Genomic DNA, 14,187 nt, shown 5'->3' with positions numbered 1-14,187 from the left:
GCATACATTTCTGTTTGCCCAGGCGTCTGAAGAGACCCATAAACAACTCAGTTCAAGTTTAATAAATTTAAATTCGTAATGACATCAACCCGACCAAAAACAGAGTCTGCAAGAGCAGGCCGCAACAAGCCTGCAACTTCTCCCGACTCACCCCCGCCACCGAACGCTGCCAATGCCGGCCCCACGGAAACACTGACTGTGGAGATGCTGCAATCCGTGATAGGCACCCTCAAAGCCGACATTTTCGGAAAAATTGACTGTCTCTCTACCAATCTCAGGTCAGAGATATCAACGATCAAAGACGAGCTTAAAAAATCTATCGAGTATACAGAATAAGCTCGACGCACATGGGGTGACTTTATCGGATTTGGAGCGAGGTGCTACAGACCACAGCACTCGCATTAGCGAGCTAGAGGCTAACGTCGGCTCATTGACAACTAGGGTGGCATTCCTCGATAATAGATGCGAAGATATGGAAAGTAGAATGCGGAGGAACAACATTCGTCTACTGGGAATACCGGAGGGGAGTGGAGGGCCCAAGGCCCACGGAGTACATGGCCCAGCTACTTCAGGAGCTGCTCGGGCTAGAGGAGAAGCCATTGCTAGACCGGGCTCACCGCACTCTGCGTAGCCGACCCAGGGATGGAGAACCCCACGACCATTTGTCATCAGGGTGCATTTCTTTCACGTCCGCAACGACATACTGAGAAGATCGGGAGAAGCATCCCTCTTCTACATAAGGGTAAAAGAGTCTCGATATTTGCGGACTACACAACAGCTGTGGCTAAGAGGCGGGCTAGCTTTGGAGCTGTGAAACGCCAACTACACGCCTGCCCGGGCGTGAAGTTCGGCCTCATCTACCCTGCGGTTTTGAGACTGACTTTACCGGACGGCTCCATGCACAGATTCGAGGACCCGGCTATAGCGGCAGATTTCATCAACAAGAACGTGAAAGCGGCTGTTGTACCACATGGTGTGTAACAAATGGTTGGCTAGCTGGTCTTCCTAGCAGGCTAGTTAGCAGGCCGAATGGGTGACTAACGAAGCCATCTTTGCTGGGTTCATCGACATATGAATGTCATTCTCTTTTTTATCTCTTTATTTCCAGCCCAGGTTTGCCGCCTCTAATGCCAATATCTGGGGGTCTGCATGGCTGTTTCAGTTTGATCATTTACCATCTGCGTCGAGGTTAAACCTCTCTTAATCGAGGATAGTTTTCCTTAGACTCTATTGGGGACCATTCTATCCATGTTTGGCTTACTCTAGTTAAATGGTCACTAATCTTAGGAAGCACAGAGTAAGAGTTATCATGCTTAGCTCTAAACTTTCTTCGTATTTAGGGTTTTGCTTGCATCTCATTTGGGGAGATGCTTCGGCAAGGGCGGGTGTGAGGGAAGGGTTTGTTCACTCTCTATTTGTATATAGTTTGTATATGTTTTTGTGCCTCTTCGTTTGTCTTTGTTTTTTTACATTTGCGCTTTTAGGTTCAACTAAGATCTTCAGTTTACATTGTACCTTGTCCTTTACACATCCTCTCTCTCTCTTAAGATATGACTCAGCCTAGTGTAGCCCATACTGCTGGAGGGAATGGCTTTAATTTTCTTACTTGGAACTGCAGGGGCATAAATAACCCAGTTAAACGTAGTAAGGTGCTACACCATCTTCATCATTTGAAAGCTCACATCATCTTTCTCCAAGAAACTCATCTGAAGGTATCACAACACTCAAGTCTTAGGTGCAGATGGGTGGGTCAGGTGTTCCATTCCTCATTTCAGAGTAAGGCGAGAGGGGTGGCTATTTTACTTCACAGATCGGTACCTTTTACATGTTCTAAGGTGATCGCAGATCCCCATGGTAGATATATAATTGTCAGTGGTAGGCTGCTCAATACAAAGGTTCTTCTTGTTAATATCTATGCTCCTAATTGGGACAATGGTGATTTTTTCAAATCGGTTTTCTCTACACTCCCAGATATGTCCACCCATATGTTGATTTTAGGAGGTGACTTTAACTGTTGGTTAGACCCACAATTGGATCGATCCTCCACTAAACCTACCACCTTATCAACCTCAGCTAGAGTTGTTCGAACCTTTATGTCTGAATTCGCAGTCTCAGATCCTTGGAGAATGGTTAATCCAGCTGGGAAAGCATACTCTTTTTTCTCATCGGTTCACCACACTTTTACGCGCATAGACTACTTCCTTGTTGATGACCGGCTCCTCCACTCCATAACTTCATGTTCATATAACCCAATTGTTGTATCTGACCACGCCCCTGTTACTATGGAAGTAGCTTTTCAAAATGTTGACAATCAGCGACCGCCTTGGCGACTAAAAACTCAACTGCTCAGCAATGAACACTTTGTCAATTTTGTTTTGAGTCAAATCGACTTTTTCATGATTACAAATAGAACCCCAAACATCTCTGCGTCTACTCTCTGGGAAACTTTGAAAGCTTATATCAGAGGTGAAATTATCTCCTACACCGCACATGAGAACAAATTGAAAAGGAATAGGTTATCTATGCTAACACGCTGTATTGCCCAATTAGATGACATTTATGCCGTTTCACCATCCCCCGGATATTTATAAGGAACGTTTAACTCTGCAAGCAGAATTTGACACACTATTAACAGACCAGGTTACTGAAATGCTTGTCAAGTCTAGGAGCACTTACTATGAACAAGGAGATAAAGCCAGTAAATTATTAGCTCACAAGTTACGTCAACAATCATCATCATCTCAGATTACAAAAATTCGTACATCATCTGGGATATCATTAGATCCTGGGGGGATCAATGAGGAGTTCAAGAGATTTTACCAGTCTCTATATACCTCTGAAAGTAAAGCGGATACACTGGAATTGGATAATTTCTTCCACTCACTATCTGTGCCTTCGGTCGGCCGGGATTTGGTTAAAAAATTAGAGCAGCCGATCACTGTTGAAGAACTGTCTAACGCTGTTAAATCCCTTCAATCTGGGAGAAGCCCAGGGCCTGATGGCTACCCGACAGAGTTTTATAAAAAGTTTATCACCAAAATAGCCCCTATTCTAATTGAAATGTACAATGATGCATTTGTAAATGGTGCTCTCCCACATACTCTCACTCAAGCAACCATTTGTGTTATTCTTAAAAAAACAAAGACCCTCTTGACTGTGCATCATACCGTCCAATTAGCCTGCTAAATGTGGACTATAAAATTCTAGCCAAAATTCTGGCAACGCGGCTAGAAACAGTCCTCCCATCAATTATCTCTCCGGATCAAACAGGATTTATAAAAAATAGACACTCATTCTTCAATCTCCGAAGATTATTTAATATTATATACAATCCTTCTGTCGACAATACCTCTGAAGCCATTATATCCCTGGACGCGGAGAAAGCGTTTGATCGGGTGGAATGGAAATACCTTTTTTACACTCTAAATAAATTTGGCTTTGGCTCCAAATTCATGACCTGGATAAAACTTCTGTACTCATCCCCCAAGCCTCTGTCAGGACTAATAACACTCAATCAGATCGCTTCCCTTTGCAAAGATCGACACGTCAGGGTTGCCCTTTAAGTCCCTTACTGTTTGCCCTCGCCATAGAGCCACTTGCAATAGCACTTCGCTCCAACCCCTCATCAAAGGCATAGTCAGATACGGGCACGAACACAAACTGTCTTTATATGCAGATGATTTATTAATATACACATCCAATCTTTCTGTCTCTGTCCCTGCTGCCCTTGCCACTTTCGCATCCTTCGGTCACTTATCAGGGTATAAACTAAATCTCAGTAAAAGTGAATTGATGCCACTTAACATGGCTGCAAAAAAATCCCCTTTACATAACTTGCCATTTAAAATAGCTCACAGTAGTTTTATTTATCTCGGGGTACATGTCACAATTAGGTTTGAAAACCTTTTTCAAGCCAACTTTGCTCCTCTCTTAACCCGTACTAAGGACGATTTGGAACGGTGGTCTTTGCTACACCTCTCCTTAGTTGCTAGAATTAACTCTATTAAAATGAATACTCTCCCTAAATTCTTATACCTCTATCAGTGCCTTCCAATATTTCTACCCAATACATTTTTCAAAAAGATCGACGGCCTAATTCTACCCTTTATATGGGACAAAAAGAGCCTCCTAGGATGCGAAAACAGCTCTTGCAGAGGCCCAAACCAGACGGCGGTCTAGCTCTACCAGATTTCAGATTCTATTATTGGGCCGCTAACCTTAGGATCATTCAGTACTGGTTGCAGAGCAGAGTGATATTCCCACCCCCAACTTGGCTGGAGATGGAGGCTGCCTCGTCTACACCGGCATCACTGTCTTCCCTCGCTCACTCCTCTATTACAGGCCCTTACTCCTCCTTCACCAATAATACATGTGTCAAAACAACATTGAAGATCTGGAATCAATTTAGGCGCCACTTTGGGTTTCAAACAACCTCTTCCTTGGCTCCGGTAGCCTCAAACCCAGCTTTTCCCCCATCTATGATTGATGGTGCTTTCTCAACATGGTCTAATCTCGGTATTAAAAGATTCAGAGATCTGTATACTAACAATACATTTAGTACGTTTCAACAATTATCAGCTAAATTTGGTCTCCCCAGACATCATTTTTTTAGGTTCTTACAAGTCCGGAGTTACGTCCGCAGCATAGATCCAGGATTCCCCAACCTTTCTGGTGGAACACAGTTCGACACATTTCTCACCCCACTTCCTAATCAGAAAGGCACATTGTCAATAATCTATAGTCAAATTTGCTCACTACAAGCCATCTCATTAAACAATATCAAATCCTCTTGGGAGGAGGAACTGGGTGAGGAAATATCTGATGAACTATGGGAAGGGGCACTCAAAAGGGTACATAGCTCTTCTATTTGCGCTCGACACGGCCTCATCCAATGCAAACTCATTCATAGGGCCCACTGGACCAAAGCAAGACTATCAAAAATTTACAAGGATGTGAACCCTAATTGTGTTCGATGTAACCAGTCCCCTGCTAATCATGTGCACATGTTTTGGTGCTGCCCATCTCTTGTTGGTTTCTGGAAAGACATCTTTAACACACTCTCAGAATTAAAGCGGCACACAGATCGAGCCAGACCCTCTCATTGCATTATTTGGAGTTTCCTTACCCACAATACAATTGACCAAAATGAATAAGGATGTAATTGCCTTTGTCACGTTGTTAGCGAGACGATTAATTTTACTTAGATGGAAATCCTCTGCAGCCCCTTCTCATGCTCTTTGGATTAAATCTATTTTGAATTGCATAAAGTTGGAGAAAATAAAACAGACACTCAATGGGTCTGTAGACAAATTCTATGCAAAGTGGGCTCCCTTCTTTTCTTATGTTAAAAGAATACATTTCCCTGCAGTTCCAGAGTGATGTATATTTATATATTGGTGATGTAAGAAGCCTGGTATGTGCATATACGACATCTCGGATGTTAAGGACGGTAATAACTGTGCTAGCTGACCTATAACAACTGGATCAAAACAGATATTTGTCCTTTTTTTTTTGTTTTTTTGTTTTTTTTTGTTTGTGTTTTATCTTATTTATGTATTTAATGTCTATTTTTTCTTTCAGGTCTGTCTCTCTATGTTTTGCTGTATCGTTGTCTTCAAATTGTTGTTCCATATTCATACCATATAACTTTCAAGTGCAATTATTTACTAAATGCTGGTACTGAAAATTCAATAAACAAAGTATATAAAAAAAAAAAGAGTTACCAGCCTCAGAAATTGCAGCCCAAATAAATGCTTCACAAAGTTCAAGTAACAGACACATCTCAAAATCAACTGTTCAGAGGACACTGCTAAAGGACACCAATAAGAAGAAGAGACTTGCAATGGACATTAGACCGGTGGAAATCTGTCCTTTGGTCTGGAGTCCAAATTTGAGATTTTTGGTTCCAACCGCTGTGTCTTTGTGAGACGCGGTGTGGGTGAACGGATGACCTCCGCATATGTATTTCCCACCATAAAGCATGGAGGAGGAGGTGTTATGGTGTGGGGTTGCTTTGGTGGTGACGCTGTCTGTGATTTATTTAGAATTCAAAGCACACTTAACCAGCATGGCTACCACAGCATTCTGCAGTGATAAGCCATCCCATCTGGTTTGGGCTTAGTGGGACTATCATTTGTTTTTCAACAGGACAATGACTCAACACACATCCATGCTGTGTAAGGGCTATTTTACCAAGAAGGAGAGTGATGGAGTGCTGCATCAGATGACCTGGCCTCACGCGACCTCAACCAAATTGAGATGGTTTCAAATCAAATCAAATTTTATTTGTCACATACACGTGTTTAGCAGATGTTATTGCGGGTGTAGCGAAATGCTTGTGCTTCTAGCTCCGACAGTGCAGTAACATCTAACAAGTAATATCTACCAATTTCACAACATATACCCAATACACACAAATCTAAGTAAGGAATGGAATTGAAGAATATATACAGTGGGGAGAACAAGTATTTTATACACTGCCGATTTTGCAGGTTTTCCTACTTACAAAGAATGTAGAGGTCTGTCATTTTTATCATAGGTACGCTTCAACTGTGCGAGACGGAATCTAAAACAAAAATCCAGAAAATCACATTGTATGATTTTTAAGTAATTAATTTGGATTTTATTGCATGACATAAGTATTTGATACATCAGAAAAGCAGAACTTAATATTTGGTACAGAAACCTTTGTTTGCAATTACAGAGATCATACATTTCCTGTAGGTCTTGACCAGGTTTGCACACACTGCAGCAGGGATTTTGGCCCACTCCTCCATACAGACCTTCTCCAGATCCTTCAGGTTTCGGGGCTGTCGCTGGGCAATACGGACTTTCAGCTCCCTCCAAAGATTTTCTATTGGGTTCAGGTCTGGAGACTGGCTAGGCCACTCCAGGACCTTAAGATGCTTCTTACGGAGCCACTCCTTAGTTGCCCTGGCTGTGTGTTTCGGGTCGTTGTCATGCTGGAAGACCCAGCCACGACCCATCTTCAATGCTCTTACTGAGGGAAGGAGGTTGTTGGCCAAGATCTCGCGATACATGGCCCCATCCATCCTCCCCTCAATACGGTGCAGTCGTCCTGTCCCCTTTGCAGAAAAGCATCCCCAAAGAATGGTTTCCACCTCCATGCTTCACGGCTGGGATGGTGTTCTTGGGGTTGTACTCATCCTTCTTCTTCCTCCAAACACGGCAAGTGGAGTTTAGACCAAAAAGCTCTATTTTTGTCTCATCAGACCACATGACCTTCTCCCATTCCTCCTCTGGATCATCCAGATGGTCATTGGCAAACTTCAGACGGGCCTGGACATGCGCTGGCTTGAGCAGGGGGACCTTGCGTGCGCTGCAGGATTTTAATCCATGACGGCGTAGTGTGTTACTAATGGTTTTCTTTGAGACTGTGGTCCCAGCTCTCTTCAGGTCATTGACCAGGTCCTGCCGTGTAGTTCTGAGCTGATCCCTCACCTTCCTCATGATCATTGATGCCCCACAAGGTGAGATCTTGCATGGAGCCCCAGACCGAGGGTGATTGACCGTCATCTTGAACTTCTTCCATTTTCTAATAATTGCGCCAACAGTTGTTGCCTTCTCACCAAGCTGCTTGCCTATTGTCCTGTAGCCCATCCCAGCCTTGTGCAGGTCTACAATTTTATCCCTGATGTCCTTACACAGCTCTCTAGTCTTGGCCATTGTGGAGAGGTTGGAGTCTGTTTGATTGAGTGTGTGGACAGGTGTCTTTTATGCAGGTAACAAGCTGAGATTAGGAGCACTCCTTTTAAGAGTGTGCTCCTAATCTCAGCTCGTTACCTGTATAAAAGACAACTGGGAACCTGAAATCTTTCTGATTGAGAGGGGGTCAACTACTTATTTCCCTCATTAAAATGCAAATCAATTTATTACATTTTTGACATTCGTTTTACCGGATTTTATTGTTGTTATTCTGTCTCTCACTGTTCAAATAAACCTACCATTAAAATTATAGACTGATCATTTCTTTGTCAGTGGGCAAATGTAGAAAATCAGCAGGGGATCAAATACTTTTTTCCCTCACTGTACAGTAGAATATTATAGAAAACAGTATATACATATGAGATGAGTAATGCAAGATATGTAAACATTATTAAAGTGACTAGTGTTCCATTTCTTTGGGATGAGTCGGACCGCAGAGTGAAGGAAAAGCAGCCAACAAGTGCTCAGCATATGTGGGAACTCCTTCAAGACTGTTGGAAAAGCATTCCAGGTGAAGCTGGTTGAGAGAATGCCAAGAGTGTGCAAAGCTGTCATCAAGGCAAAGGGTGGCTATTTGAAGAATCTCAAGTATAAAATGTAGCACGAAGCTAGCTAGTTAGCCGTTCTTCAAACAAAGTCAACACAGTGGCCATTGCTAGCTACCCAACACGTCCAGCTAACTGTACTGTAGTAGCTAAATACAATATACTTGTCCTAGCTAGCCAACGTTTAATCATTGCTGCGTCATGAAAGGAACTTGACACAGACACGAATGATCTGTTTAGTGTGTTATCACACTATTGGTGGTTTGTTGTGACCAAGTGTTTGTGCTAAACTGTGTGTTACTGGATGCTAGCATGCTAGTTAGCTAGTTAACACACTATTGGTGGTTTGTTGTGACCAAGTGTTGGTGCTAAACTGTGTGTTAAACTGTGTGTTATTGGATGCTAGCATGCTAGTTAGCTATGGTGTCATAGTTAGCTAGCTGAATAAAGTGGGTTGAGTCTATTCCTTTAAACATTGAACCGCTGTGGTTCACAACAATTCTGATTTCTAAAGGTGGAAGTTGGGAGAGTTTTTGTTCGGGTGGTTCAGTGAAACAATTTTAGTTTCTGAGGTAGAAGTTTTTGGTGAGGGAGGCCCTGCTCTCTCCTCTCCCAGATGTTAGCTCATTTCATTCCGATCTCCTCTGCATTTTTGTAGCCATTTGCTACAGCCTGTCAACTATGCCTCTGCCTATCCCTGTTCTCTCCTCTCTGCACAGGCTACACAAACGCACCACACCGCGCAGCTGCTGCCTCTCTAACCTGGTGGTCCCTGCACGCACCCCTCACCTGGAGTTCCAGGTCGCAGGCAGCCTCTGGAACTGCCGTTCTGCTGCCAACAAAGCTGACATCATCCCAGCCTATGCCAACCTCCAGTCCCTCGACTTCCTGGCGCTGACGGAAACATGGATCACCACTGAAAACACTGCTACTCCTACTGCTCTCTCCTCGTCTGACCATGTGTTCTCGCATACCCCGAGAGCATCTGGTCAGAGGGGTGGTGGTACAGGAATCCTCATCTCTCCCAAGTGGACATTCTCAATTTTTCCCCTAACCCATCTGTCTATCTCCTCATTTGAATTCCATGCTGTCACAGTCACTAGCCCAATGAGCTTGACGCCTTGATAAGTTCCTTTCCTGAGGATGGCTCACCCCTCACAGTTTTGGGGGATTTCAACCTCCCTATGTCCACATTTGACTCATTTCTCTCTGCCTCCTTCTTTCCACTCCTCTCCTCTTTTGACCTCACCCTCTCACCGTCCCCCCCTACTCACAAGGCAGGCAATACGCTTGACCTCATCTTCACTAGATGCTGCTCCTCTACTAATCTCACTGCAACTCCCCTCCATGTCTCCGACCACTACTTTGTTTCCTTTTCTCTCTCGCTCTCCTCCCACACTACGCACTCTGCCCCTACACAGATGGTAATGCGCCGCCGCAACCTTCGCTCTCTCTCTCCCACTACTCTCTCCTCTTCCATCCTATCATCTCTTCCCTCTGCTCAATCCTTCTCCCTCCAATCTCCTGATTCTGCCTCCTCAACCCTCCTCTCCTCCCTTTCTGCATCCTTTGACTCTCTGTGTCCCCTATCCTCCCGGCCGGCTCGGTCCTCCCCTCCAGCTCCGTGGCTTGATGACTCACTGCGAGCTCACAGAACAGAGCTCCGGGCAGCGGAGCGGAAATGGAAGAAAACTAAACTCCCTACCGACCTGGCATCTTTTCCTCCCTCCTCTCTACATTTTCTTCATCTGTTTCTGCTGCTAAGGCCACCTTCTACCACTCTAAATTCCAAGCATCTGCCTCTAACCCTAGGAAGCTCTTTGCCACATTTTCCTCCCTCCTGAATCCTCTCCCCCCTCCTCTCTCTCTGTGGATGACTTCGTCAACCACTTTGAAAAGAAGGTTGACGACATCCGATCCTCGTTTGTTAAGTCTAATGACACTGCTGGTCCTGCTCACACTGCCCTACCCTATGCTTTGACTTCTTTCTCCCCTCTCTCTCCAGATAAAATCCTGCGACTTGTGACTGCAGGCCGCCCAACAACCTGCCCGCTTGACCCCATCCCCTCCTCCCTTCTCCAGACCATCTCCCGGTGACCTTCTCCCCTACCTCACCTCGCTGATCAACTCATCCTTGACCGCTGGCCATGTCCCTTCCGTCTTCAAGAGAGCGAGAGTTGCTCCCCTTCTCAAAAAAACCAACACTCGACCCCACTGATGTCAACAACTACAGACCAGTATCCCTTCTTTCTTTTCTTTCCAAAACTATTGAGCGTGCCGTCTTTAGCCAACTCTCTTGCTATCTCTCTCAGAATGACCTTCTTGATCCAAACCAATCAGGTTTCAGGACTGGTCATTCAACTGAGACTGCTCTTCTCTGTGTCACGGAGACTCTCCGCACTGCTAAAGCTAACTCTCTCTCCTCTGCTCTTGTCCTTCTAGACCTGTCTGCTGCCTTTGATACTGTGAACCATCAGATCCTCCCTCTCCACCCTCTCCGAGCTGGGCATCTCCGGCGCGGCTCACTCCTGGATTGCGTCCTACCTGACCGGTCGCTCCTACCAAGTGGCGTGGCGAGAAGCTGTCTCCCGCACCACGTGCTCTCACCACTGGTGTCCCCCAAGGCTCAGTTCTAGGCCCTCTCCTTTTCTCCCTATACACCAAGTCACTTGGCTCTGTCATATCCTCACATGGTCTCTCCTATCATTGCTACGCTGACGATACACAACTAATCTTCTCCTTTCCCCCTTCTGATAACCAGGTGGCGAATCGCATCTCTGCATGTCTGGCAGACATATCAGTATGGATGACGGATCACCACCTCAAGCTGAACCCTGGCAAGACGGAGCTGCTCTTCCTCCCGGGGAAGGACTGCCCGTTCCATGATCTCGCCATCACGGTTGACAACTCCGCTGTGTCCTCCTCCCAGAGTGCGAAGAGCCTAGGCGTGACCCTGGACAACACCCTGTCGTTTCTCCGCCAACATCAAGGCGGTGACCCGCTCCTGCAGGTTCATGCTCTACAACATTCGGAGAGTACGACCCTGCCTTACACAGGAAGCGGCACAGGTCCTAATCCAGGCACTTGTCATCTCCCGTCTGGACTACTGCAACTCGCTGTTGGCTGGCCTCCCTGCCTGTGCCATTAAACCCCTACAACTCATCCAGAATGCCGCAGCCCGTCTGGTGTTCAACCTTCCCAAGTTCTCTCACGTCACCCCCCTCCTCCGCACACTCCACTGGCTTCCAGTTGAAGCTCGCATCCGCTACAAGACCATGGTGCTTGCCTATGGAGCAGTGAGGGGAACGGCACCTCTGTACCTTCAGGCTCTGATCAGTCCCTACACCCAAACGAGGGCATTGCGCTCATCCACCTCTGGCCTGCTGGCTCCCCTTCCTCTGCGGAAGCATAGTTCCCGCTCAGCCCAGTCAAAACTGTTCGCTGCTCTGGCACCCCAATGGTGGAACAAGCTCCCCTCACGACGCCAGGACAGCGGAGTCACTCACCACCTTCCGGAGACATTTGAAACCCCACCTCTTTAAGGAATACCTGGGATAGGATAAAGGAATCCTTCTACCCCCCCCCAATTGTAAAGTGGTTATCCCACTGGCTATAGGGTGAACGCACCAATTTGTGAGTCGCTCTGGCTAAGAGCGTCTGCTAAATGACGTTAATGTGCCCTTGAGCAAGGCACTTAACCCTAATTGCTCCTGTAAGTCGCTCTGGATAAGAGCGTCTGCTAAATGACTAAAATGTAAAATGTAAAATGTAATGATTCCATATGTGTTATTTCATCGTTTTGATGTCTTCACTATTATTCTACAATGTAGAAAATAGGAAAAATTAAGAAAAACCCTTGAATGAGTAGGTGTTCTAAAACTTTTGACCGGTAGTGTATACAGTTGAAGTCGGAAGTTTACATACACTTAGGTTGGAGTCATTAAAACTTGTTTTTCAACCACTCCACAAATTTCTTGTTAACAAACTATAGTTTTGGCAAGTCGGTTAGGACATCTACTTTGTGCATGACACAAGTAATTTTTCCAACAATTGTTTACAGACAGATTATTTCACTTATAATTCACTGTATCACAATTCCAGTGGGTCAGATGTTTACATACACTAAGTTGACAGTGCCTTTAAACAGCTTGGAAAATTCCAGAAAAGGATGTCATGGCTTTAGAAGCTTCTGATAGGCTAATTGACATCATTTGAATCAATTGGAGGTGTACTTGTGGATGTATTTCAAGGCCTACCTTCAAACTTTGCTTGACATCATGGGTAAATCAAAAGAAATCAGCCAAGACCTCAGAAAAAAAATCGTAGACCTCCACAAGTCTGGTTCATCCTTGGGAGCAATTTCCAAACGCCTGAAGGTACCACGTTCATCTGTACAAACAATAGTACGCAAGTATAAACACCATGGGACCACGCAGCCGTCATACCGCTCAGGAAGGAGACGCATTCTGTCTCCTAGAGATGAACGTACTTTGGTGCGAAAAGTGCAAATCAATCCCAGAACAACAGCAAAGGACCTTGTGAAGATGCTGGAGGAAACAGGTACAAAAGTATCTATATCCACAGTAAAACAAGTCCTATATCGACATAACCTGAAAGGCCACTCAGCAAGGAAGAAGCCACTGCTCCAAAACCGCCATAAAAAAGCCAGACTACGGTTTGTAACTGCACATGGGGACAAAGATCGTACTTTTTGGAGAAATGTCCTCTGGTCTGATGAAACACAAATATAACTGTTTGGCCACAATGACCATCGTTATGTTTGGAGGAAAAAGGGGGTCCCTTGCAAGTCGAAGAACACCATCCCAACCGTGAAGCACGGGGGTGGCAGCATCATGCTGTGGGGGTGCTTTGCTGCAGGAGGGCCTTGTGCACTTCACAAAATAGATGGCATCATGAGGAAGCAACATCTCAAGACATCAGTCAGGAAGTTAAAGCTTGGTCGCAAATGGGTCTTCCAAATGGACAATGACCCCAAGCATACTTCCAAAGTTGTGGCAAAATGGCTTAAGGACAACAAAGTCAAGGTATTGGAGTGGCCATCACAAAGCCCTGACCTCAATCCTATAGAAAATGTGTGGGCAGAACTGAAAAGGTGTGTGCGAGCAAGGAGACCTACAAACCTGACTCAATTACACCAGCTCTGTCAGGAGGAATGGGCCAAAATTCACCCAACTTACTGTGGGAAGCTTGTGGAAGGCTACCCAAAACGTTTGACCCAAGTTAAACAATTTAAAGGAAATGCTACCAAATACTAATTGAGTGTATGTAAACTTCTGACCCACTGGGAATGTGATGAAATAAATAAAAGCTGAAATAAATAATTATCTCTTACTATTATTCTGACATTTCACATTCTTAAAATAAAGTGGTGATCCTAATTGACCTAAGACAGGGAATGTTTACTAGGATTAAATGTCTGGAATTGTGAAAAACTGAGTTTAAATGTTTTTGGCTAAGGTGTATGTAAACTTCCGACTTCAACTGTATATGGAGAGTGTTTAGTGCCAAAAATAAGGGGTTAAATACATGTAAAAACAAATAACAAATGTTTCCTGATCTTTCTTATGTCTCTCAGATATAGGACAAACACTTCAGAACAAACTTCCTTTAGAATTTTTTTTGGGGGGGGACTATCTGTTGTTCCATGTAGTGAATCTGTTATTCAATGCGTTTGTATGGGCTAATAGCAGTAATGCCCCCATTTTTTTCTTCATATTTTTTTTTTTTTTATATACATTTTTTTATACTTCAAGGGGTCTTAAAATTCAAAAACAAATAGCAAAATGATCCTTGGTATGACGTTCTTAAAACAATTCCATATAGCTTAGTAAACCCCCCCGGCTTAGACAGGGCTTTGACTGTTTAGTGCCAAAAACAAGGGGTTAATTACATGTAT

General features: G+C 44.6%; 1 protein-coding gene across 3 annotated transcripts in view; it reads right to left on the bottom strand.

Moving 5' to 3' along the window:
* LOC121545506 (DNA (cytosine-5)-methyltransferase 3B-like) overlaps positions 1-14,187 on the bottom strand; it is a 96,642-nt gene that overhangs the window by 53,221 nt on the left and 29,234 nt on the right. The gene's annotated exons all lie outside the window — the stretch shown is intronic.

Source organism: Coregonus clupeaformis, chromosome 30 (assembly GCF_020615455.1).
Source record: "Coregonus clupeaformis isolate EN_2021a chromosome 30, ASM2061545v1, whole genome shotgun sequence".
NCBI classification, from domain to species: domain Eukaryota; kingdom Metazoa; phylum Chordata; class Actinopteri; order Salmoniformes; family Salmonidae; genus Coregonus; species Coregonus clupeaformis.
Note: the sequence above shows the minus strand (reverse complement) of the source record. Positions and strands in the feature narration are given on the sequence as shown.